Genomic DNA, 26,143 nt, shown 5'->3' with positions numbered 1-26,143 from the left:
CGTAAGTGTGAAGTTATCCAACTGTGTAATTACGTAAACATCTGTCACTGATGTAGTAAAATAAATGTTTGTCTCTCCCAGTTAAGTGAACAGATAGCTGTGTAATTAATGTGTTAGAGAAATATGGTACCGATGTTTAAAGTTGTATAAGCAAATACCATATTAGCTAGAGCTCCTTGTGCTTGCCATACACATAATGTAATTATACCCTCAGGTGTTACAGATTACTGTAATGGAATGAAATGTATCACGAAAAACCTTTGTATCGTTGTACTTCAAATATCTTTAAAAATAAATGTTTTAAGTACAAAATTAATCACTGAAATACGTGTACTGTAGCGCTAAACTGTGCGTCTTGTTGTAAGATAATCTCGGTGGAAATGTCGTAGTTATCGTCCTCCGAAAGCTAAGTTCTGCAGAAGTCAATGTACTTACCTCATGATAAACAAAAGTGAAATGCGTTGCTTATGGATATCATAGTTACTACGCTTATTGCTGTGATAAAATAGGTACTGTACTGTAACGTATTGTTGTGCTACAGAAAAGGCTGTCTCATTGTAGCTATACCACAAAGTTACTACTAAAACATGTTTTACATTCCAGAAGAATTCAGAAAAACTGTGCAGATATAAAACAGATACACCGCAAAAGCAATAATATAAATTGTGTCACTCATTAGTAGCGTCGTGATATAATCGTGTAGCTGTCAAATAAACTAACCACTGTGTCATCTGGTGTCGTGCAGAAAGTACTTTAAATCCAGAATGTATTTTCAAGTAAGCCAAAATGTTGCATTAAAACCTCATTAACAGTATATGTTCTAAGTATGTAAGCCTTATAGTCGTTACGTAATCGTGCAACTAACAAGCAAGAATGTACAAATAACAACACTGTGTCGTCTGTTCACTATAACAATGCATTCGTAATTTCTGTTTAAAAACGTTCCCTAGGTTCTAGACTGGGTAGTTAACTTCAAACCATTGTTACATATTAACAGTTTCTCAGTGTGACAAATTGTACTAGTAGTGTGAAGTGAAAAGTTTTATCGCGAAGACAAAGTTAAAAAGCAGATTATCTTTCAATAAACGGTTTTAAATGTGAAATGTGGTGCAAGCCTTTAGTCTCCCTACTATGCAGAGCTACAGCTTCAACGGAGTTATCATGGCGTATATGGTACATCAGTAAAGAAAGCTCAAATTTATCTCAAGGTTAGCGTCTATGTTATTTTTCTCTGAGCCAGATGGCGCACGTGGCTGCCTGCGGTGCGAGTCATTGTCTGTTTCTTTGCTGTTGCGCGTCGTTATTGGGATTAGGAGACCTAACTTCTACAAATTCACCTTGACGAGAAGGCCCTGCCCTGTTTGAAGCTCGCCAGTTCTGATGGAATTCAGGTCTGTCGTTTTGTCGGTAGTTTCTTGTTTGTCGGTCACGTGGTGGAGAATTTCTCCCTTAATCGTAACTTCGTGGTGGACCGTTGCGTCTGACGTTATTCTGTCTCCCTTGATAATAATAGTTCTGGTTGCCATATTGTCTATTTCTATGATTGTCTCTGTTATATTCATTACTACGGAAATGCGATCTCTCTCTGTAACTATTACTCTGCCAGTGGTTGTCATACAGGTGGTGTCTGGTTTGGTCATGATTTTTGTTGTGAGAATAGCCTTGTCGTGTCCAGTTATTATTTCTTTCATCGCGGAATTGCGACGGATATGACCTGTAATTGTTGTGCTTCTGTTTTCGCGTTCCGCGATTGTCAGAGTCAATTTCCAGTTCTTGTAAGAGTCGCTGAAACGCTTCAGTGTCGTCTTTGCAACGTCCTACCAAAATAATGTGTCGAAAATGTTCAGGCAATTTGATTAAGCACATGCGGATCAGTTCTGAGGGGGTGTATGGGTTTGGAAGATACTGATTCTTATGTAACATGTCTTCGAAATATTTGACAAGACTGGAAAATTCAGATTGTTCGAAATGTTTCATCATTATGATGCTATGTTTTACTCGGTCTTGTGTAGCTTCAGACCAATATGCTGAGAGGAAGGCATGATACAATTCTCCTTCACTGTGACAATCGTGAATGACCGATCGCATTCTTACAGCTGGTTCATTCTCCAAGTAGCCACACATAAATTCTAATCTGTGCTCTAATGACCAGTTGGGAGGAAAACAATGAGAGAATTGATGGAGCCACGCTTGTGGATGAATGTCGTTGCCAGAATTCTTAAATGTTTTGAATTTACGTGCAGTAATGAACAGCTTATAGTCAAAATCATCGTGTCGGCGGGTAGCATATCGATCATTGTTACGTCGTGTTGGCGGATCCATCTCAAAATTCGGTGCACCTTGCCAATTTCTTTCATAATTTCCGAAATGCCCTGTGTTATTATTTTGTGGCTTTTCCGTATTTCTAAGTCCCTCTTCCCGTGTTGGAGCGCGAGTGTCCTCTGAAATACGTAATTCTTGTATTACCTGTGTCAGCTGATCTTGCACTTCCCGGATTTCTCTTTGGTGTTGTGTATTAATTTGATTCTGATTTTGTTTGAATTTCTTAATTTGTTCGCACTCTTCTGTATCATTCAGATCATCATCTACCTTTGCAGATAAGTTAATGAACTGATCTGAAAGTTCGACTACTTTCTCCGACAGTGTACTTATTTCCACAGTGTGTTTTTCTGAACCAAATTTCAGAGTGTCCATTTGTGTTGAAATCGTATCTACTGTGTCCTTTAAGTTTTGCTGAGTTTTTGCAAGTTGCTTAACCGAATCGGTAGGTGCAACTGAGTCAATTTTAGCTTGCAACGTCTCATGATTTTCATGAACAATATTTTGCAGTTCTTTTATGGCTGATTCGTGACACTGTAATGTATTTTCATGCCGCGAAAAAATAGGTTGGAAATGCTCACAAATTTGTGTTTGTACGTCATTACATACTTGTTGACATTTCGATTCGATTTTATGCAACTCAGTAGTTAAATCTTCACGTGTTTGTTCAAGCGTATGTTCCACTGAGTCTAACTTTTGCAGCTTTTGTTCCATTGTGTCTAACGTTTGAAGATTTTGTTCCATTGTGTCTACCTGTTGCTGTGTTTGTCTCTGGTGTTGTTCCATTGTGTCTAACTTTTGAAGCTTCTGCTGTGTTTGTCTCTGATTTTGTTCCATTGTGTCTAACTTTTGAAGCTTCTGCAGTGTTTGTCTCTGATTGTTCCATTTGTTGCATTAATTGCAATAATAATGTATTAGTGTCTGGAATCTGTTCCTCTATGCTTTTCGGCAGAGCATTTGCACCGGCAACATTCACATTTTGACAAGCAGAAAATGTGTCTTGACTTATTTGAGAAAACGGTGAGGACGCAAAACCTGAATGTACAGTATTTGCAAGACTGTGTCCTGTCATTTCGGATTCCTGACGCGAGCTGTTGCCGACCGATCGATCGATAATGCTTCCCTGTTCACTAATTGTTTCACTGCCTACACCATTATTTGCAGCCCTCTCCATTTCCCTATGCACAATTACCAAATTACTACTTTGAACATTAGTTAACTCACTACACGGTGGCGCTAACACACTGCTTTCGTCTTCACTGTCATTTCTCAGTTTACTTTGTAGCCTAGTATTACGTTTTTCACACGCCATTATTGTCACAATATTTCGCACGACAACACAGAAAAACACAATTTGAAGAGCAAAAATAAGAGAACACATTGACACAGCAGATAATATCTAGTTAATTGCAAGGGCAGCTGCGAAATACTTGGTGCAAATCTACATGCATGCCACAAGTGTTTTACTGTACAACAATGAAAGACTACAACTACAAAGGAGATTCTCTCTACAATAAACAAAAGCTACACTAATTACCCAAACTACAAGAAAAAAATCAGAAGATTCCAGTGAGATATCCTCGGCTAAGGATCGACATATGAAACGTCCCCTTAGAAAAATTATACATGACTGTGCTTAAACTGACACACAATATTGTTTTAGCGCAACGCAATCTGACTTTCAGTAATCCCTACGAAAGAATGGCCCTGACTAACATTCACCTATACGTTTCAAAAAATCACTTACCTCACCAAAAATCTTCGTTACTCGAACTACTGCAATACAGCGAGCGCCACTACTGCCAGCTAACTAAGAGATTTAAACTACGGAAGTCACTAACTACTGATAGGCACAGTTAGCAAATGAAAGATTTTAATAGAGAACAAACAATATATTTACCTTAATACTCATAATAATAGTTCATGAAATCAATTCTTACAAATTTCAGAACTCCGCCATCTCTCTCCCCAAGTCCACCACTGCTGGCGGCTCACCTCCAACTGCGCAATGCTACGCGCTGTTCACGTCCAGCTGCCGCTGCCCAACACTACAATGGCAGACAACAATGCAAACCAGCCACAGACTGCACACAGCACAGCCAGCGATTTTCATACAGAGCGCTACGTGGCGTTACCAATAAGAAAACCCTTAACAGCCTACTTACAAGGTGACGTACTAAGCCTGTAAGTTCCTCAAAACCAACAGGAAATTTTGATAACTGCACGACTTCTGGAAAACTTTATTATTATACTTATTTATTTATTCCCCAGACGATATAGCGTCAGTTATTTATCGGCAGATATATTTCTTCTCAGGGTCACAGATTCATTATAAACGATTAAGGGCGAGGTCGATTCGAAATTCGACTAGAATTCACACATAAACTTAGCTCTGGGATGTTCATAGAAATTCTGCATCAACGCTCGAAACAGCTGCTTGCATTCCAGACACAATATCGTCAATACGGCCTTGTTAGAATAATGTGGCATAGCAACAGCGACAATGGTGACAAGTACTGCTACACGATGTACACAGTGTAAGATCCTCAAAGTAAAAAAATAAAAGGTCTCACGCGAGTATGTCTCGAAATTTTGAAAGTGTAAGTGCGTCTTTCATTCTTTCGTAACATGACAGACTACACGGAAATCACCAGGTTAGGCTATTGCTGACGTACAAACTGCGCATACCTAAGTTGGCTTCAGAAATGGAAGGTCATGCTCTAGTTTTGTTTACACACTTATAAAAATAAGCAAAAAACAATAGTGTGGCCGCTATATATATACTATAATGAGCAACACTAGAAAACACAGAAATCGCAGTGTTTTAATCTCAGGTGTTTAATCCCTGAACGAGAGTAATTAGATAAAGAATCGTCCTCTGAAAGGCGAATAAATCTCTGTGAACAGAGAACAGAGAAATGTGTCCAACTTCATTGATACTTATTAAGGGTTATATTGACACGAACATAATACGATATTTGGAACTTAAATAGTGGCAACGATTTATTCACAACTGATACAAAAGAGTTATATGTTTGCACCTGTTACTGTCCTTCAAAGCAGTCACCAGCGTTGTGTAGAACTCTTTGCAAGCGATGAGGAAGGCGTAGTATACATTTACCAGAGCCTGTTCTGTTGATGGTGCGAATGGAGCGGTCTACTGCCTGTCGAATCTCTGGAACAGTTCTGAAGTGAATGCGACGAAGTGGTTCCTTCGTCTTCGGAATCAAATCAAAGTCACAGGGACTTAAGTGCGGAGAGTATGGTGGATAGTACAGTATATCCCAGTCTCATCAACCGAACAGAGAAGCCACAGCTTGCGCTGTATGCGCCCGCGCATTGTCGTGCAAAATGATGGGTGGGTTGCACGGAAAGTGTCGCCGCTTCTTTCGCAAAGCTGGTCGCAGGTGATACTTCAAAAACGAACAGTAATGCTGTACATTGACGGTCTGGCGTGGGGGAACGTAATGCGTTAGGATAACAGCATCACAGTCGTACACGAGTATCACCATAACTTTAGACCACTCCATTCGCACCATCAACAGAACAGGTTCTGCTAACGGTGTACTACGCATTCCACGTGGCTGGCAACTGGTTCCACACAACGTCGGTGACGACTGTGGACAGTAACAGGTGCAAACATGTAACTCTTCTGTATCGGTTTTGAGTAAATACTTGCCGTTATTTAAGTTCTAACCCTCGTAAGTTGGCTTAAAGCAACAAATAATACTTTATTTCTAACTATACAGATTTTACAACTTTACTGTTGGCTGAAGACCAGGTTATCACGGGCAATGTTGAAAATGATGTACCGACAGTGCATTCTAATTTTTATTGTGGCGAAGGAACTGATACTACTCTAACTTGCCCTAGCTGATGGCACACGGCTGATCAGGTTTTTAATTCTTTTGAATACTGTTACGATAAAACACAGTTTGAACTAATGAATAAGGCAGAAGGTTCTTTTTTCCCGTATTTAATACGAACATGCAATTCTCACCTCATGTAACTGCCGTTCCAGATAAGTTCTAAGTTGATTATGTAATATTATTTCTGAATTTCGTCTGGACTCTTATTAATGACACTAACGGGTTGTACGATGGCCGTAATTAGTTTTATATTATTCTTTCGAAACCAGCGAGTCATATTAGTATTGGCAAGGATTCGTATTCCGTACCATCAATTTCTCTGCATCGTTATGTAACCTCTGAGCTACACCAGAGGTAGCGCGAATTTTCTAATACTTCATAAGACACATATATGTTACAGTAGGAATAAGGGAAGTGAACTAGGTTGCAATTATATAGCGTAAGAAAATCGAAGAGAACGCCAGGAGAAAATTCTAATGTATGAAGGGTCATTTTCAGTTGCTGTGTGTTAAATTAAGACATGAACATAAATACAATAAGGCAAAAAATATACACTCCGGGAAATTGAAATAAGAACACCGTGAATTCATTGTCCCAGGAAGGGGAAACTTTATTGACACATTCCTGGAGTCAGATACATCACATGATCACACTGACAGAACCACAGGCACATAGACACAGGCAACAGAGCATGCACAATGTCGGCACTAGTACAGTGTATATCCACCTTTCGCAGCAATGCACGCTGCTATTCTCCCATGGAGACGATCGTAGAGATGCTGGATGTAGTCGTGTGGAACGGCTTGCCATGCCATTTCCACCTGGCGCCTCAGTTGGACCAGCGTTCGTGCTGGACGTGCAGACCGCGTGAGACGACGCTTCATACAGTCCCAAACATGCTCAATGGGGGACAGATCCGGAGATCTTGGTGGCAAGGGTAGTTGACTTACACCTTCTAGAGCACGTTGGGTGGCACAGGATACATGCGGACGTGCATTGTCCTGTTGGAACAGCAAGTTCCCTTGCCGGTCTAGGAATGGTAGAACGATAGGTTCGATGACGGTTTGGATGTACCGTGCTGTATGCAGTGTCCCCTGGACGATCACCAGAGGTGTACGGCCAGTGTAGGAGATCGCTCCCCACACCATGATGCCGGGTGTTGGCCCTGTGTGCCTCGGTCGTATGCAGTCCTGATTGTGGCGCTCACCTGCACTGCGCCAAACACGCATACGACCATCATATGCACCAAGGCAGAAGCGACTCTCATCGCTGAAGACGACACGTCTCCATTCGTACCTCCATTCACGCCTGTCGCGACACCACTGGAGGCGGGCTGCACGATGTTGGGGCGTGAGCGGAAGACGGCCTAATGGTGTGCGGGACCGTAGCCCAGCTTCATGGAGACGGTTGCGAATGGTCCTAGCCGATACCCCAGGAGGGAAGTGGCGGTGCGGTCCCCTACGGCACTGCGTAGGATCCTACGGTCTTGGCGTGCATCCGTGCGTCGCTGCGGTCCGGTCCCAGGTCGACGGGCACGTGCATCTTCCGCCGACCACTGGCGACAACATCGATGTACTGTGGAGACCTCACGCCCCACGTGTTGAGCAATTCGGCGGTACGTCCACCCGGCCTCCCGCATGCCCACTATACGCCCTCGCTCAAAGTCCGTCAACTGCACATACGGTTCACGTCCACGCTGTCACGGCATGCTACCAGTGTTAAAGACTGCGATGGAGCTCCGTATGCCACGGCAAACTGGCTCACACTGAGGGCGGCGGTGCACAAATGCTGCGCAGCTAGCGCCATTCGACGGCCAACACCGCAGTTCCTGGTGTGTCCGCTGTGCCGTGAGTGTGATCATTGCTTGTACAGCCCTCTCGCAGTGTCCGGAGCAAGTATGGTGGGTCTGACACACCGGTGTCAATGTGTTCTTTTTTCCATTTCCAGGAGTGTATATGGCAGGCAACACTTTCTAACTGTTCAAATGGAACTACCATTACCAGCGAAAGGCGCATTTGATGACACAATAAAAGCATGATTACACTAACCGTTACTAAACTGAGGGTTAGCACTCACTCCTAGATCATAAGAAGGATGCGGACATTAGACTGAATCAGTTACAGATCTTATGAATAAACATTAAATTAACTGGAGTAGCATGTTCAACGTGTGGAAGATAGTGCAGTCACTAAGAATACTTTGTAATATGATCCCAGAGCAAAACGAAAAATTGGCAAGTATTTAAAAATATGGTGAACAGCTCCGAATCGGAACAGGCAAAGACGTCTAATCCATGATTCCGACGGTGCTAAGAAGCGTAGAAACAAAATCACAAAGACGTTAGTCGTCGTTATAAGAACTGATACTAAAGGTTGAACCGCAATTCCACGCCAGAAACAAAATATGTAGAAACAGTGGACAGCACAAAGTGGAGAATGTCTCGAAGAAAGAAAAAATCATTTAGTAGTCAGACAGTGACGTGATGGCGATTTTTTCCCTTCACTGTATATCAACATGATTAATTATTTTAAAGAGATAAAATGATGTATAGATGCTATCACACAACTTCATTTAATATTATCCGCAGAGAGCATAAAACTACTCTTGCCTGCCGACACAGTGAAAGTGCGTGAGCAGAGTTCTTCAGCTTTGTGTCCATGCCATGCCATGCCAAAGTGCTTCAACAGAGTGAATTTTGGCTAATAACGACGTAAACTGGGTTGAAGACAAATTGAATATCGTGAATTCTATTTTTGTTAGAGAAAGTAACAAAACTGGCAACTCAAATTACCAAATGCATTGGTGTTTTGATGCTCCTGTACGGGGTGAGGTACAGACTTCCTTCACCAGTCACGTACCAAGCCAGACTAGTAGCCATTGGTTTACTAAAGGAATAACCAGTCGTAACTCCTCGTGGAACCAGGAAAGCAATGCAATAGAAGGTTTGACCTAGGCTCTCTGACACTGGCAACACCTGTACTAAAGAAGTTTACCGTAACATTTTGTTGCACTGCACCCGTATAAATCATAGGAACGTACTCAAGTGAAGTTACACTGCGTGCAGTTTTCAGAGGAGAATGTATTTGAAACAGGTGTGTAGTTGAGAAAGGAAAACGATTTGAACCTCCAACGAGTAATTTCATTGGAAGCACTAAAAACACAAGCTGCCAAATCGGGTTCAATACATACCCGTTCCAGGTTCGCTGAGAATTATTATATTGCTGCCACACAGGAAACTTGCGGATCACTAAACTTGGAAAAAGAAGCAGGTTTGCAGTTTCCCTAGTGTGCGGATGATCTTCAACAATGAAAAGTCTTAAAATTATTTTTAATGGGAGGATAATAGTATTTCCCATTGGGATAAATCCCGTTCGATTCCAAAGTATCCAAGAATTTTCCCTTGCTCATGGACTGTTACAGGATGCACTCAGCCTCATGACACCAACTGAGCAGCTACTTGATCGAGAAGCAGCGCCTCCAAGGTCTGGAAATTCAGGAAAACGGCAGGGAGAGCTGTGTACTGACCACAAGACCACAACACATCCGTAAGAAGTCCCATCGCAGATGAGACGGCGTCTGATCGCTATCCACCGGGGCCTTCAAGGTCCCAAGGGGGAGCTCTTTTTTATAATATAACGATCTTTTAGAGAAATGTTGTGAAACAAGTCAGTTCACAGCATACGAACACATGAAACTTCCTGGTAGATTAAAACTGTGTGCCCGACCGAGACTCGAACTCGGGACCTTTGCCTATACATTATTTTGTAGTCCCACTCAAGGAATTAAACTTAAAAATTAGTTTTTTTTTTTTACAGATTACCAATTTTTAAACAGAACTTCGCTCCTGGAATAGAGAGAGTAGTTGAGAAGAAATGATATTAGCTCAGATTTAAAACTCGCTTTGCTAATTGTCAGACTTTTTCTGTTATTAGGCAAATGATCAAAACTTTTTGTTGCTCTGGATTAAATTCCCGTCTGTGCCAATGACAGCTTTAGCAATGGATAATAAATGTCAATTTTTCCTCTTGTCTTCTACGTGTTGACGTGACTATTCTTCCCAAATTTTGATGTATTATTTTTGATAAATTTCATTAGCGAATGCATGTGTTGCAATGGTGCAACGAATGCCTAACTCCTTTAAAAGGTCCCAACATATGATCGCCGGGAGTGAACGCAACGTAATTATTATTCGTAACGCTCATTTTTGTGTAATCACTAATTTCTTTCTGAGTGATGAAGTACTCCAGAAAATTATCCTGCAAAAATTATTGACTGCAACTATGCAAAATATGTCAGAAATTTGACTCGTCTGTTTCCAAGACAAGCAATTATACGAAGAGCAGAAGTAGATAAACTTAATTTGTTGAGAAGCTTAGTAATATGCTCCTTTTCATTAATTTGTACACCCAAGAATTTGGAGCAATTTACGCTATTTACTGACTCCTGTTCATGTGTCACATCAATTGTGGGTGTGACTCTATTTGTTGAGGAGAATTCAGTATAATCAGTTTCCTCAAAATTCAGGGGGAGTCCATTTTCAAAGGACCACTTAATAGTTTTTTGAAAAGCACCATTAACAATCTCTTTTGTTGCTTTTCCATAACGGTATTTATTATAACACTATTATCATCTGCAAAAAGTACCACTTCTGCTTGTTGAATCAAAATTCATTCTCGCGCGCGCACACACACACACACACACACACACACACACACACACACACACAACACAAAGACACACATATGTATATGTTGATATAAGGTGAGATTCAACAGCTGTAAAATATTTTATAAAATACGTTTCAGCCATCAGATGTTTATCTGTCCCATTCGTCATCTACCAGTTTTGATTGTTAACCTTCAGCCAGAATGTAGGCTACAACAGATCAGTTTAAAGCATCGCATATTCCTTTGAATCTGAACAGTATCGCAATTATGACTGACTGCCGGCCGGAGTGGCCGAGCGGTTCTAGGCGCTTCAGTCTGGAACCGCGCGACCGCTACGGTCGCAGATTCGAATCCTGTCTCGGGCTTGAATGTGTGTGATGTCCTTAGGTTAGTTAGGTTTAAGTAGTTCTAAGTTCTAGGGGACTTATGACCAACGCAGTTGAGTCCCATAGTGCTAAGAGCCATTTGAACCATTTGAACTACTGACTGTCAGTATTCTAAGACAAATTATATCAGGTGATTGTACAATTTCACCGCATAATTTCGACATAGTGAATCCGTGCCAACTGACCGGAAGACAGAACAAAAGGATTATACGCAGATGTGCTTCATCTAGACGCAGTGGCACAGCGGCGGATGCCGGCTTCCGCAACGTTTATCTCTCCGCCGACATCCGTTGTCATTTCTGGACATTTTGCAAGTGTGTAAACGGCGAAAACAGTGCGTTGGCCTCAGCGTCCACACAAAGAATCCGCCAGACGCGCAGTAGCCACGTGACGGACAAAATATCGCTTCCCTTTGTCCACATTCGTACTGGGTGCGCTCCGGAGAGAATGGTGGCTTCCGCGGGTCGTCAGACGCCTTGTTATCGAGCGTGTCCACCAAGGGGAAACAAAGTAAACATGTCATGATGCCGTCCTTAAAAAAAAAGAGGGAAACGATTATCAGCATCGTAGAAAACCAGTAAGTGATATCTTGAAAGTCTCTTCTGGTTTGCTGCCGGATCCTAAAATCAACTCGATTCAGTTTTTCGGCGACCCGACTGTCCGCCATCTTCGAGAAAATGCTCCTTATACTGCTAAGTCCACAGTGAGAACTGATGCCAAGATTGACAATCGACGTCCTGTATAGGCATCCGTATCGTACAAGGCGACGCATGCGTCGCCCACCACAGTAATTGCTGCCCTCGAAGGCCGAGCAGGTGGTGCCACCCTTAGTACAACACCGTTGGCAACGATATATCGCACCCAGAGACTAGTTTCGAACACTCGTACTGGCCGCACCGAAGAACTTTCTGTTTTGATGAGGAATAGTACAGGCTTCCACATCCTGCTGAGAGGAAACCCATTGTCTCTATTAATCAAATTACCTGCCAACCTAATTTCAATCGCCTCTTTATAACCACTGTTCCAAAAACTCGAAGTGATGGCAACCATCACAGTTTCCTCAAATACATCCCGTGTCTCTCGTTTAAACTATTTTCTCCTACCGCCGATTTATCCGGTTGTTGTAGCCTCGTTTGACGGCGATGTTTCACGCACCTGTCCTGAATTGTGCCAATCGAACTGCCTGTCTAAGTTTTCCCACATTGACACGGAATTTTATATATTCCATGCCTCACAAGCCCCAGATCATCATTCACAGAACCGAGTAGTGCCCTAATATTGGAAGGTGGACGGAACACACTCTTAAAACTCCTTAAATTTCTTCGGGTCGATATGCCCACAACAAAAGGAAAAAGGGGCATCGATCTATGTTCCTCTTCATGCGTCTACGGGATGGTGCAAACTCCACAGCCCGACGAATCTGCTCCTCACAGTATCCCTTTTTCCTTAAAACACCATCAAATTCTCAAGTTCTTGGGTTAAACTGTCCACGTCGGAAATGACATACGCTCTACATACCTGCATATCAGAGTCCTATGGACGCCACTGCGCTGATTTGGTGGATGGCAACTCTCAGCACGCAGATACCGATCAGCTTTCGCGTTGGCTTTCGGTGAACACCAACACTGCCACATGGTTTTTGTAAACCATGACGTTCAAGAATGGAAGTATCCCATCACTTTCAACCTCCGTGATAAATTTAATGCCGTGATGAAAGCTGAAGTGCTCCAAATATCTGTAACCTCCCTACAAAATAAAATAATATGAATAATACTCTCATTTAGCGTAACTCCCCAACAGTGAAAATATAATACAATGTGACAAACCTATAACCTTTCAATAATTGATAGTCAATTTACCCTGGTAAATTTTGGACGTCAGCAATGCTGCGTCATGGCCCTGATACATCATTCTGAATAAACTGAAAAATCTTACCTTAACTAGATCGCCGGATAACGCGTATATATCTGCTCCTATAAGAAATTTTCCTGGCGCAGCTAAGTGCAATGCTGGCCGATAGATTTGTCTTATAAAAAAGGGAAGAACTGATTTTTCTTTTCAATAATCGGAATTGCCAAGGATTGGAGAAATTAGTGAATTCTTTAAATTGAGATAAATGTCAAAAGTTACTTTTTATGAGAAAGATTATTATTAACAAATTTTTAAAAACATTTACATCGAACTTGATTTAACAATACTACATATGCGCGAGGCTGCTTTTACCTTATCCTACAACGCTCAGGCTCCGCCATCGCTGCACACGACCGGCCCAGCCAACACGATCACCAGACACGACTGCTCGCTAGCAACAACATACTGCTACTGCTACACAGTTCCTACTGCAGTCAATACTGCTCTTTGGTCTCAGATTCTCTTCTAGCTTACATATCGCAGGCAGCGCGTGAACAATACATCGAAATTACATCAGCTCGAGTGCGCTAGCAACAAATTCTTTAATTATGGACCTCTTACAAAACCCCCCAATGGGGGGCAAAAATTTGGCAGCGATGGTGAGTCAATTGGACTTGCCATGAGCAACAAATTTTTCTATAATCTATTTAGTTTACTAAGACTACAATCACAGAGTATATACATCATTGATAAGTGCAGAACATATTAAGAAATTAAATAAAGTGCACACGCACTGAGTACAAAACGTATTCAGAAATGACAAAGTATATACGCAATGAGTACAAAATATATTAACAAAATAGACATAAAGTGCACATGCACTGTATACGTGTTTAGCATTTTTACATGAACTGATCACATTAACAAATGAAATAAAGTGCCCACACATTGTATATGTCTTTATCATTTTACAGGAATTTAAATGCACTGTATAAGTTTTTATCATTCTTTTTACATTAACTGAAAACATTAAGAAATTAAATAAAGTGCACACGCACTGCATAAGTCTCTACCGTTTTACAAAAATTTAAACGCATTGTATAAGCCTTTACTATTTTACAGGAACTGGGAAAGGAATGGGAAGGATTGCATCATGCTTGTAGCACAGTAGGTTGCACGTAGCTGCACTGAAAGTCCATATCTTTCTACAGAAGCACAACACCAAGTGAGACAATCTGAAGTTCTCTTCCCTGAAATATTTATCAGTGTAGCCAAGACACTGAAATGTTGTATTAATATTCAATGTTATCATTTTGGCAGTACATTAGGTACACCAAACAGTGGGACCATAATAACATCTCCATCGTTCAAGGTTGTGGACAGCTTGATATGTCAACACCATATTCTTGTAGAATCCATACTCTTACAGCAACGTAGAATTAGTGCAAAAACCAGTATCGTGCTCCATGATCATGAGGATGGACAGGATAAACGGATATTGCAGTAATTATGTCAGAAGGTGAAGGACACATTAAGTCTTATGCTAGTCATCATAGAATTACACTAATGTATCAACCGATCTGAATAATTATTGGCATTCATTGGCTAGTTACAAAGTATTCATATAGTGTTACAAAACATTATTCAGTGTTATTCACAAGTCATCATTTAAAACAGGAACTATTGAATGTAGCATCAAGCTACTGGTGTTTATAGATGATATCATGTAAGTGACATAAGACATATTTAAAATGTAAGACATTGGAACTATTACTCAAGGTCGGTATTCCAATAATACATAGACATAATGGAATCAATATACAGAAAATTTGCATTATCTTTAGGACTAAAAATATATCTTAAACTGGTAGCATTATTTAGTTGTATACTGGTAATAGTTGGGACTTGTTATTTTTCTTTTTTTTTAGCAATGCATTGCACTGGGATCGATAATTAATTGCTGGGGCATGAAAATATTAGCTTTTGACTTATTGCTGGAAATAAGTATTATTAACGTCATTCGTCATGAGTCAGCTGTAGCAACGTTATGAAACAAGTACAGTATATGTGATCACATTCATAAATGATAGACACAACTGGGTAACAAAATGCAAGTACTAGAACAGGTTTAATAACTAACTACTTATAGCATACTAATATCATGAAAAGCTTCTCCTGGGAAAAAAATACAAAAAGGATTATTGAGCTGAAAGAAGAAATGTATGTTATGCTGAAAAGTAGTGAACTTCGAATTAACAGGTAATGAAATGTGTACTTAATATGTATGTACTCTAGCTGTCTTTTCCAAAACATTCAGTCATTATACTATGCAACATAAAACATACTGTATAAAGGAACTGCAACAAATACTTAAATAACTACATAGCATTTCTTAACTAACAGTAAATATATAAACTTCATCATTATCATCATCTGCAAAGAAAAACTTCATTATTCATATTAGCATATTCTTCATATAACTATTCATCATCATTTTTTATCATCTGCAGAAAATAGACACTTCATTATACAAATTCATATTACCATTTACTTCATACAATTATTCATTATCAGTCATTACTTCATATAGTATAGAGTTTCTTACTTCTAGCATATTTCATCACTAAAATTAACATCTGTAGTTCTGTCTGACAACCTGCAATAATCGCCTCGTATTCTGAAAGAAAAATAATTAGTCAAGACTGCTAACATACGATGTGTATAGTATATTCTGGTTAATGCTTGTTAATTCTGATCCATTTACTCTTCATGACATAGTATTGCATTTTCTTTCGTTCATTCCGAAGGTGAAATTTCCAATTCATAGTAAACCACTGTGGTTGTATTATTTATTTCCTTTACATGGTATTGCCTTCTGAAAAATGATGAATAAGGATTAATATCTTGTATTGAATTCATATACCCATTAAATAAAACTTGTTTCTAGTAAAATAATTAAGCATACAGCATAGCATGACAGAAAACATATTAGGTCAAAAACATACACAGTTTTCAAGTGCAAAAAATGTAACAGCAAAAAATGTAAAATAGTCAAGATGTTGAAATATCATAATGCAAAATGTTAATGTCAATTGGTGTTTGTTACATCTTAAACATTTCATAGTGCATACAGGCAAAAATTCTACTTTCGACGGGAAAACAATCATACATACACAAAAAATCGAAAATGTGCACGGTCTGATATATAACGACAAGAAAAGCGACCTGCTAACCTTACCTTGCCAGGCACTTGCCAGGAAAAAATACGATAATCATCAGTAAGTGTTCATATCAATAACCGGAAAAGGCATTAAAATGTGATAAATCATAAAGTATGTTAATTCAATAAAGTGTTTAATATTGGAGACATGGTGATTGCCTTTGCTTTTTCTGGTTCTCAAAGCTTCAACATGTACCACATTGGGATGAGGAATGCTGCGAATTCTGTATGGACCTGTGTATAGAAGTTCAAATTTACTGCATCTACTCTTTCCTCTGTTGGATAAATAGTGTGTGCGTACGAACATCTTCTGTCCAATGTGAAAGTCACGGCGTGTACAAACCTGTTTTTGCTGTTTTCTCCGGCGCTCTGCGGCACGTTTGATGTTGTTGAGCGCAATCTCAATTACTTCATGGTGGCGTAGTCGACGAGATATAGGAAAGGATACTAATTCTTTAATTTTGTTAGGTGGTTCAACATTATTCAATATAACAGTCGGAGATAGCATAGTAGATTCATTTAGTATGGAGTTTATTACATCCTGGAATGAGAGTATGTGTGTATCCCAATCAATATATCTCTTATGGCAGTACATTCTACACAGTTTACCAATTTCTTTCATCAGTCCTTCACAAGGGTTCGAAAAAGCGTGATACTTGGATATATAGATCGGAGAAATGTTTCTAGCTCGTAACATACGTGTCCATATCGCAGATCGAAATTGTGGTCCATTGTCGGAAATTACTTTCAATACATGCCCTACATGAAATAAAAAATGTTTTACAAATGCATTCGAAATAGATTTAGCAGTAGCTTTGCGCAATGGAGGTAAGATAACAAATTTCGAAGTGAGTTCAACAGCAACAAATATGTAGCAAAAACCTCTATTAGTTCTGGGAATCGGTCCAAAAATGTCTACAGCGGCCATGTGTCTCAATTTAACAGGTACAATGGGATGTAACGGAGGAATATGTGAAGTCGTGTCTGATTTAGCTTTCTGGCAGATTTTACATGACGCTAAAACTCGTCGAATACGTTTCTCCATGTTGGCAAAATAACAGTTCTGTCTCAGTATAAGACAACATTTTCTGGCTCCATAATGTGCGTAACTTAAATGAGTATACCAAATTAATTTGTTAACAAGTTTGTCAGGAATGCATAATAACCAGTTGTTGCCGTCAGGTGAGAGCGGCGGAACAGAATGTGTTGCGTACCGTGTAATGGTTTCAGATGGTAACATTATTACTTTCTTGCCAAAGGTGTGTAATTTCTTTCCATACGTTGTCTTTACTCTGCTCTTGTGCTATGTCTCGTAATGACGATGAAATAAAATTTTCAAATGAGACATGTTGAATATACATGACGCTAGAATTTGCTTGGCAGAAGTCGGTTGCGATGTCTTGCTGATTGTTGCTGAGAGAACAGGATAGAGCGTCTGCTACAATATTTTGTGTACCGGGAATGTGAACAATTGTAAAATTAAATTCCTGTAAATACAGTTTCCATCTACTTAATCTGTCGTGTGTAAATTTAGCGGAAAGTAAAAACTGGATAGCTCTATGGTCTGTGTAAACGGTAGTATGTCTTCCATAAAGAAAATGCCTAACTCGGGTAAATGCCCGTACAACACATAATGTTTCAAGTTCTGTGACAGAATAATTGCGTTCAGCAAGTGACAGAACGCGACTTGCACAAGCGATGTTTTTAAATACTGTATTACCGTCTTCTTCAATTTCCTGAAAAATGTGTACGCCTAAAGCTGTGTTAGAACTGTCGGTGGCAATGGAAAAATTTCTAGTGAGATCTGGGTGTGATAAAAGTGGTGTATTCAACAAAGCTTGTTTCAGATTGACAAATTCTGACTGCGCTTGGCTATCCCAGGACCAAATAGTGTTTTTACCCGTCAGTTGGCATAATCTAGGGGTGTCTAAAGCAGAGTAATGAATAAATTTACGGAAAAATTTAATTAAACCCAGAAAGCTGCGTAGTTGTTTCTTCGTCGTTGAAACAGTAATGTCACGTAAAGCTTGAAGTTTTTCCGGGTCAGGCGCAATGCCTTCTGCTGAAATTACATGTCCAAGAAATTTTATGGAAGTTCTGCCAAAGTGCAATTTATTAAGATTAACTGTGAGTCCTTGTGCACGAAAAGTTTGCAACAGTTGTTCCAGAATCAACTTGTGTTCAGACCAGTTAGCTTCTGCAATAAGAATGTCGTCTACATACGTTGTGATTCTGTCTTTAAGTTCTGTCGGAAGTATAGCATTCAAACCGCGAATAAATGCTGCTGAAGAAATTGTTAAACCGAACGGTAATTTACAAAATTGATAACATTCACCAAAACAGAGAAATGCTGTGTACTTTCTGCAGTTCGGATAGAGCTGAATTTGCCAAAATCCGTATTTCAAATCTAATGTGGAATAAATAGCAGTACCATGAAATTTCTGCAGAAGTTCTTCTAGTGTTTGTGGGCGATCTGTTTCATTAATAATAATGTCGTTGATGTGACGTGAATCAAGTACGAGGCGAAGTGAGCCATCCTTTTTCTTAACACTATGGAGCGGGTTTATATACGGACTAACTGCTGGTTCAATAATACCTTGGTCAAGCAAAGTTTGCAATTCTTTCTTAACTTGTTCTCTGTGAATATACGGAATGGGATAATGTTTGGCTTTAAACGTGTCGTGCTGTTTAACTTGAAATTCATACATGAAACTGGACATAGTACCCAAAACTGGAGCTTGCTGTAAAAGAGTTTTGCGTAGTTGCGTACGTTCGACGTCTGTATTTTCACTGCTTTGTTTAACCTTACCCGAAATCATTTGTATAACGTCGTAGTCGGCTTCGTCTGGTGTATTGTAGTTGTGAACATACGTATCTGTGAACAATGTGGAATGACAGTTTATGTTACGTGATGCAGAAATGGCCTCTGTCCGATAAATTGTTTGTTCTTCTGCAGATAAAGAGTGCAGAAAATCTAATGCCAGTTGTACATTTTCATCATTTAACATTAAATAGGAATTTTGAAAGTCAATAATTGCGTCGTGTTGTACCAAAAAATTCGTACCTAAAATAACGTCTGTTGTCAATAAGGGAACAATCCAAAAATTTGAGTGGAACGTATGACCTGCAATACAAAATGATAAGTGTGTCTGTAATTTTACATCTACTCCCTTACCAGATACTGCTCCTTTTACTTTACTTTTGCCTAATGGTAATGTAGGATAAGTATTCTCTTTGTTACAAGCGTTGAAAGTTTCTTCATTTATAACTGACATAGGTGATCCAGAGTCGATTACTGCCGAAAACGTGGATGATCCAGTCTTTACTTCAATGACAGGGTGGGAAATGGTTTTTTGAATAACTGGTTTTTCATGCAAAGGAGTGTCTCGGATGTCGTCAAAAGTAATAACATTTTCGTGAACAAGAGTCTGTGTATCAAAAGTATTGCTTACATCGCTGGAAGATTCAATCTGTGCTGTATCTAGTCAAATTCTATCTGACGTGCTGTTATTTGCGGGAGGATGCTGTGGCATTTCCACTATTTGTACTGTTCTGTTATTTCTCCCTGACGTATTACGTTGGGGATGATATCTACTGTCTGGTTCATTCATGATAATCTGTTGTTGCTGATGATTCTGCTGCTGGTAAGACCGACTGTTACGCTGAAAACTGTGTTCATTACTTTTACGTCTGTCATAATAATCGTTGCTATACGGCGCATTGCGATATGAGTTGAAATGGTGTGTTTTCTGTACGTAGTGATTTCCTTGTTGCTGTGCGTTACTATTTGGTGGAGCCGACGCTATACGTGTAGGCGGCGAAACATTAAAGCTTGGTTGACCTTGCAGACTGCATTGTTGGTTAGGTATGCTAACCGGCTGCTTTTGATGCTGTTGCGGAGAAAACCCTCTATTGCTCCCAAAATGTGTTTGCGATTGCTGATAATTTTGCATATACTGATGATTAAAATTTTGTCTGTTATTAAAATTACGCTGGTAGTTCTTGTCAATTCGGAAGTGTCTAATGAAAACTGTCACTTTCGGTAAAACTTGTCATAAAAGGTTTTCTTTACTCATTCCTAATTCTAGATAGATGGATAGTTGAAGAGCTTTTTTGATAGATATAATGGATAGTAAAAGAGAAGGCAGCAGTGCAGAAAACTAAAGATGAAATAGCACTACTACGGCTCGGGGCCCTGTGCACGCTACGGCACATATTCATCGAAGTGTAATGAATCCCCTGAGGTTTCTTACGCGCTGCAAATAAATTTTAGTTTCTGCGTTACAGGCAATGCCGGTGAAAATTCAAAAAGAAGTTGTTGCATCCAGTCCAATTCTAGTTTCTGCATTACAGGGAAAGCTGGTGAAAATACAAAAGCAAATTGTCGTATCCAGACCAAAGCGTGAATCTGTGTTCTGTCATTATTAAACACCTTAGATTTTTTCACGGATAAAAATTGCTTATAATCAACGTTATCGTCTCTGAATATGTGAACTGGTTCAGGATTGCATGATAATCCGTTTGTCTGTGTCTGCCCGGAATCCAAGTCACGTACTCTCTGTAATCTACCTAAATTATACTGGCTGTGTGAGTGTGGCAAATGTTCGGAATGTGGCGTATGCTGTGTCGTGTTAGAGGCTGAAACATTTTCCATTTCTGTCACTTTAAAACGTTCGTCAATTTGGCTGTTCTGTTTTTCAAATTTCTCATCGACTTTCGCATCCGGAGTGCGTGAAAGTCCTGCTGACATTAATTTAAACTCGTCGCGTAAATGTGTTGCATTTTCTGAACATTGTTTGCTAACCACACTAATTTCTCTAAGTGATTCTGTTGTGGCTGCATGTGTATTACTTAATTCTTGTGCAACAGATCTAATTTCTTCACTACTGTTCGTAGCACAACCATTAATTTCCTCACGTAATTGTTCTTTAGTATCATGACTTTGCACGGTAACGTCTGAAATCTGTTCACTAAGTTGTTTGGTCTGTTCATTAAGGTTGTTGTGTTATTCATTCAACTGTTTGAAACTTTCATTAAATTGTTTGCACGATTCAGTAAGTTGTTTATAATTGTTTTCTAGTTTTTCATTCCACTGTTTGAAACTTTCATTAAGTTGTTTGTTCGATTCATTAATTTGTTGTTTGAGATTTTCATTAAGTTGTAGCAATAATGCCATAACTCGATCCATGCCAAAATTAGCTGCTGTATTCTCTGTGCTGTGTGATGGTGTATCTGCATGTGTCACGTTTTGTATAACCATTTGGTCATTGTCTGACTCACAAAAAGGTTTGCTAATCGGATGTGCTGTGTTGGTCACTACAGCGGAATCAAATAAATCTGACGTGCTTTGTGTATATTGGTCACCTTCGTTAGAAACAATTATCTGTTCACTACGTAAATTTTGCAAATCAGGTGTTTCAAACTGGACAGCGTTCATTGTAACGGAACGTGCCGCGTCATCAATTGTCGTTAAATTAACAGAGGACACAATTGAATTTCATTGCTCATCATTAGCATTAAAATCATTACTAGTGATCGGTACGCACTGATTGTCTGTAACTGGAGGATTATCATCAAGACACTGAGTGTCGCTAGTATCATCAGTCAAATTATTAAAGTCAGCTTTTTCACTCATTACGATTCGCGATGTACTGTTAGCAGTTTTTCGCGGCATTTTCACGACTCAAAGTTAAGCACAATATCAAACAAAGACGAAGCAAAAATGGAACAAATACAGTTACAACAAAGAGCAATAAATTGCCGATGATCTGTGAAAGAAAAAGTGACAAATTAGTAAATGCGTTGCGCCAGATGCAAACTACTTTTAATATTAAGTATATAAGAGCAGATATATAGCTGACCACTTCTCAGAAATTCACAAAAATACGATCCTGGCAGGTTGTCGCCAAGTGTAACCTCCCCACAAAATAAAATAATATGAATAATACTCTCATTTAGCGTAACTACCCAACAGTGAAAATATAATACAATGTGACAAACCTATAACCTTTCAATAATTGACAGTCAATTTACCCTGGTAAATTTTGTACGTCAGCAATGCTGCGTCATGGCCCTGATACATCATTCTGAATAAACTGAAAAATCTTACCTTAATTAGATCGCCGGATAACGCGTATATATCTGCTCCTATAAGAAATTTTCCTGGCGCAGCTAAGTGCAATGCTGGCCGATAGATCTGTCTTATAAAAAAGGAAAGAACTGACTTTTCTTTTCAATAATCGGAATTGCCAAGGATTGGAGAAATTAGTGAATTCTTTAAATTGAGATAAATGTCAAAAGTTACTTTTTATGAGAAAGATTATTATTAACAGATTTTTTTTAAAACATTTACATGGGACTTGATGTTACAATACTACATATGCGCGAGGCTGTTTTTACCTTATCTTACAACTATCAGGCTCCGCCATCGCTGCACACGACCGGCCCAGCCAACACGATACACCAGACACGACTGCTCGCTAGCAACAACATACTGCTACTGCTACACAGTTCCTACTGCAGTCAATACTGCTCTTTGGTCTCAGATTCTCTTCTGCGTTACATATCGCAGGCAGCGCGTGAGCAATACATCGAAATTACATCAGCTCGAGTGCGCTAGCAACAAATTCTTTAATTATGGACCTCTTACGTATCTACTGAGAGAATCGCGTCGATGTGGCCAGACGAAAAAGGTAACTTTTACATACCTCCTGAAGCACGTTGGTTGCAAAGGCGAAGACCTCGGTGCCATATCATCTAAGTCCTCCACGAATAAGTTGGTGTGCACACTAAGATCATGCATGTTGGTTGTGTGAACTTACACTGTAGCGGTGACGCGATTTAATAATATTTCTCGGCTTTCCGACCGCGTCAGGTCCTTATAACATCTCCATTTATCAGGAGCTTCGTGATGATGATGATGTTTCGTTTGTGGGGCGCTCAACGGCTCGGGCGTCAGCGTCCGTAAAAAGTCCCAGTATCTACACATTCCAATTTTTTTCATAGTCCAATCGAGCCAACGGTAAAATGATGAGGACAGGATAAACACCCAGTCCTCGGGCAGATAAAATCCCCAACCCGGCCGGGAATCGAACCCGGGACCCCGTGATGGCAGCTTCGTGCATAGTGACCCATCATAAACTATGGTCGTTAAACGATAGGTAAAAAAACCAGCTATGGAACATTCCGTTGTCATGATACATGCTCAAAAGTATCCGAACGACCTGAATTTTGTGAAAATTTGCGCCATGTTCAAAAGTATCCGAACGATCGGTATTTTGTGCCATGGGCAAAAGTATTCAAACGATCGTAATTTTGCTTGATGTTCAGAAGTATAAGAACGGTCTGTGTTTACGTAAATTGCCACCTTGTTCGAATGTATCGCAACGATCTGAATTTTGCATAAATTGGCGTCATGTTGGAAGTCAGTGCTTGATGTCGAAAGCTACCGGTATACAGAGGCCAGAAGAACAGTCTGATGGTTCGTTAGCTGCTTTATGAAGCTTGAACTTGCCTCACTTAGCAGAAACCTGCCTCACACACGTTTCGTAACGTCCACACGTGGTTGTCTACAAGCATCCCAGTTCTTATTTTGAAAACTGTTGCGTGACACAATCCAGGCCATGCGCGGAGGAGATGGAATATTCTGAATGTTAAGCAAGTTAAAACAGGACCTAGTTTGTAGTACGATATATTATGTAACATTCCGCTGTCATGATACATGCACAACCAATAGGTTGCCATCACATTTTCATAATACATGTATAACGTGCAGATTACAGTTTCATAAAACATTTCCGACGTATAGCTTAAATTCTCAGTTTACATCTCTTCTGTCTATACAGAGTTCAGCTTACATTAACAGTTCACATCTCTCCTGCACCTACGATATACAGGGTATTACAAAAATGTATGGCCAAACTTTCAAGAAACATTCCACACACACAAAGAAAGAAAATGTGTTATGTGGACATGTGTCCGGAAACGATTACTTTCCATGTTAGAGCTCATTTTATTACTTCTATTCAAATCACGTTAATCATGGAATGGAAACACACAGCAACAGAACGTACCAGCCTCACTTCAAACACTTTGTTACAGGAAATGTTCAAAATGTCCTCCGTTAGCGAGGATACATGCATCCACCCTCCGTCGCATGGAATCCCTGATACGCTGATGCAGCCCTGGAGATTGTATCACAGCCGTCCACAATGCGAGCACGAAGAGTCTCTACATTTGGTACCGTACTGATGTGGTTGATGCTAGTACTGTAGAGCAATGAGTCGCACGTCAACACAAGCACCGAAGTCAACATTACCTTCCTTTAATTGGGCCAACTGGCGGTGAATCGCGGAAGTACCGTACATACTGACGAAACTAAAATGAGCCCTAACATGGGAATTAAGCGTTTCCGGACACATGTCCACATAACATCTTTTCTTTATTTGTGTGTGAGGAATGTTTCCTGAAAGTTTGGCCGTACCTTTTTGTAACACCCTGTATACAGGCAGTAATTTTACTTCTGTAACATGCAGATTACAATTTCAGTTTTACCTCTTTTATGACTATGTGGAATAGAAATATGGTTATCGAAATTAATACAATAACGCCCATTACTTAAATCGTTATCTCTGCATATGACTAGAAAATTTTATGGATTCTCATTTCCTACTGTGTCACATATTTCGAGGAATCTGAGGGTTAACGTGAGCGTTAGATACATAACTCAAATTATGTTCATCTGGTTTGAAGAAAATAATTGCATTAGCATTTTTTAATTAACTGTATCGTAATTTCGCTGTTTGTCTGACACAGAACAAAATTTTCTACACCACAATAGCTACCCGTAGAAACGAATGTCTTCATATAATCGTTGTTTACCATACCCTATGTCATCAAAAATGTAAATTAAAATCTGTAATACTTCACTGGATGATATCACATCCTCCTTACTTGAAAATGTGATATACCTTTTAACATTCGAGTTTTCAAACATTTACTCTAGAAACTTATACGAATATTGCCCCATATATACACTCCTGGAAATTGAAATAAGAACACCATGAATTCATTGTCCCAGGAAGGGGAAACTTTATTGACACATTCCTGGGGTCAGATACATCACATGATCACACTGACAGAACCACAGGCACATAGACACAGGCAACAGAGCATGCACAATGTCGGCACTAGTACAGTGTATATCCACCTTTCGCAGCAATGCAGGCTGCTATTCTCCCATGGAGACGATCGTAGAGATGCTGGATGTAGTCCTATGGAACAGCTTGCAATGCCATTACCACCTGGCGCCTCAGTTGGACCAGCGTTCGTGCTGGACGTGCAGACCGCGTGAGACGACGCTTCATACAGTCCCAAACATGCTCTATGGGGGACAGATCCGGAGATCTTGCTGGCCAGGGTAGTTGACTTACACCTTCTAGAGCACGTTGGGTGGCACGGGATACATGCGGACGTGCATTGTCCTGTTGGAGCAGCAAGTGCCGTTGCCGGTCTAGGAATGGTAGAACGATGGGTTCGATGACGGTTTGGATGTACCGTGAACTATTCAGTGTCCCCTCGACGATCACCAGAGGTGTACAGCCAGTGTAGGAGATCGCTCCCCACACCATGATGCCGGGTGTTGGCCCTGTGTGTCTCGGTCGTATGCAGTCCTGATTGTGGCGCTCACCTGCACGGCGCCAAACACGCATACGGCCATCATTGGCACCAAGGCAGAAGCGACTCTCATCGCTGAAGACGACACGTCTCCGTTCGTCCCTCGATTCACGCCTGTCGCGACACCACTGGAGGCGGGCTGCACGATGTTGGGAC

This window comes from Schistocerca gregaria, chromosome 6, assembly GCF_023897955.1.
Source record: "Schistocerca gregaria isolate iqSchGreg1 chromosome 6, iqSchGreg1.2, whole genome shotgun sequence".
NCBI lineage: Eukaryota > Metazoa > Arthropoda > Insecta > Orthoptera > Acrididae > Schistocerca > Schistocerca gregaria.
Note: the sequence above shows the minus strand (reverse complement) of the source record.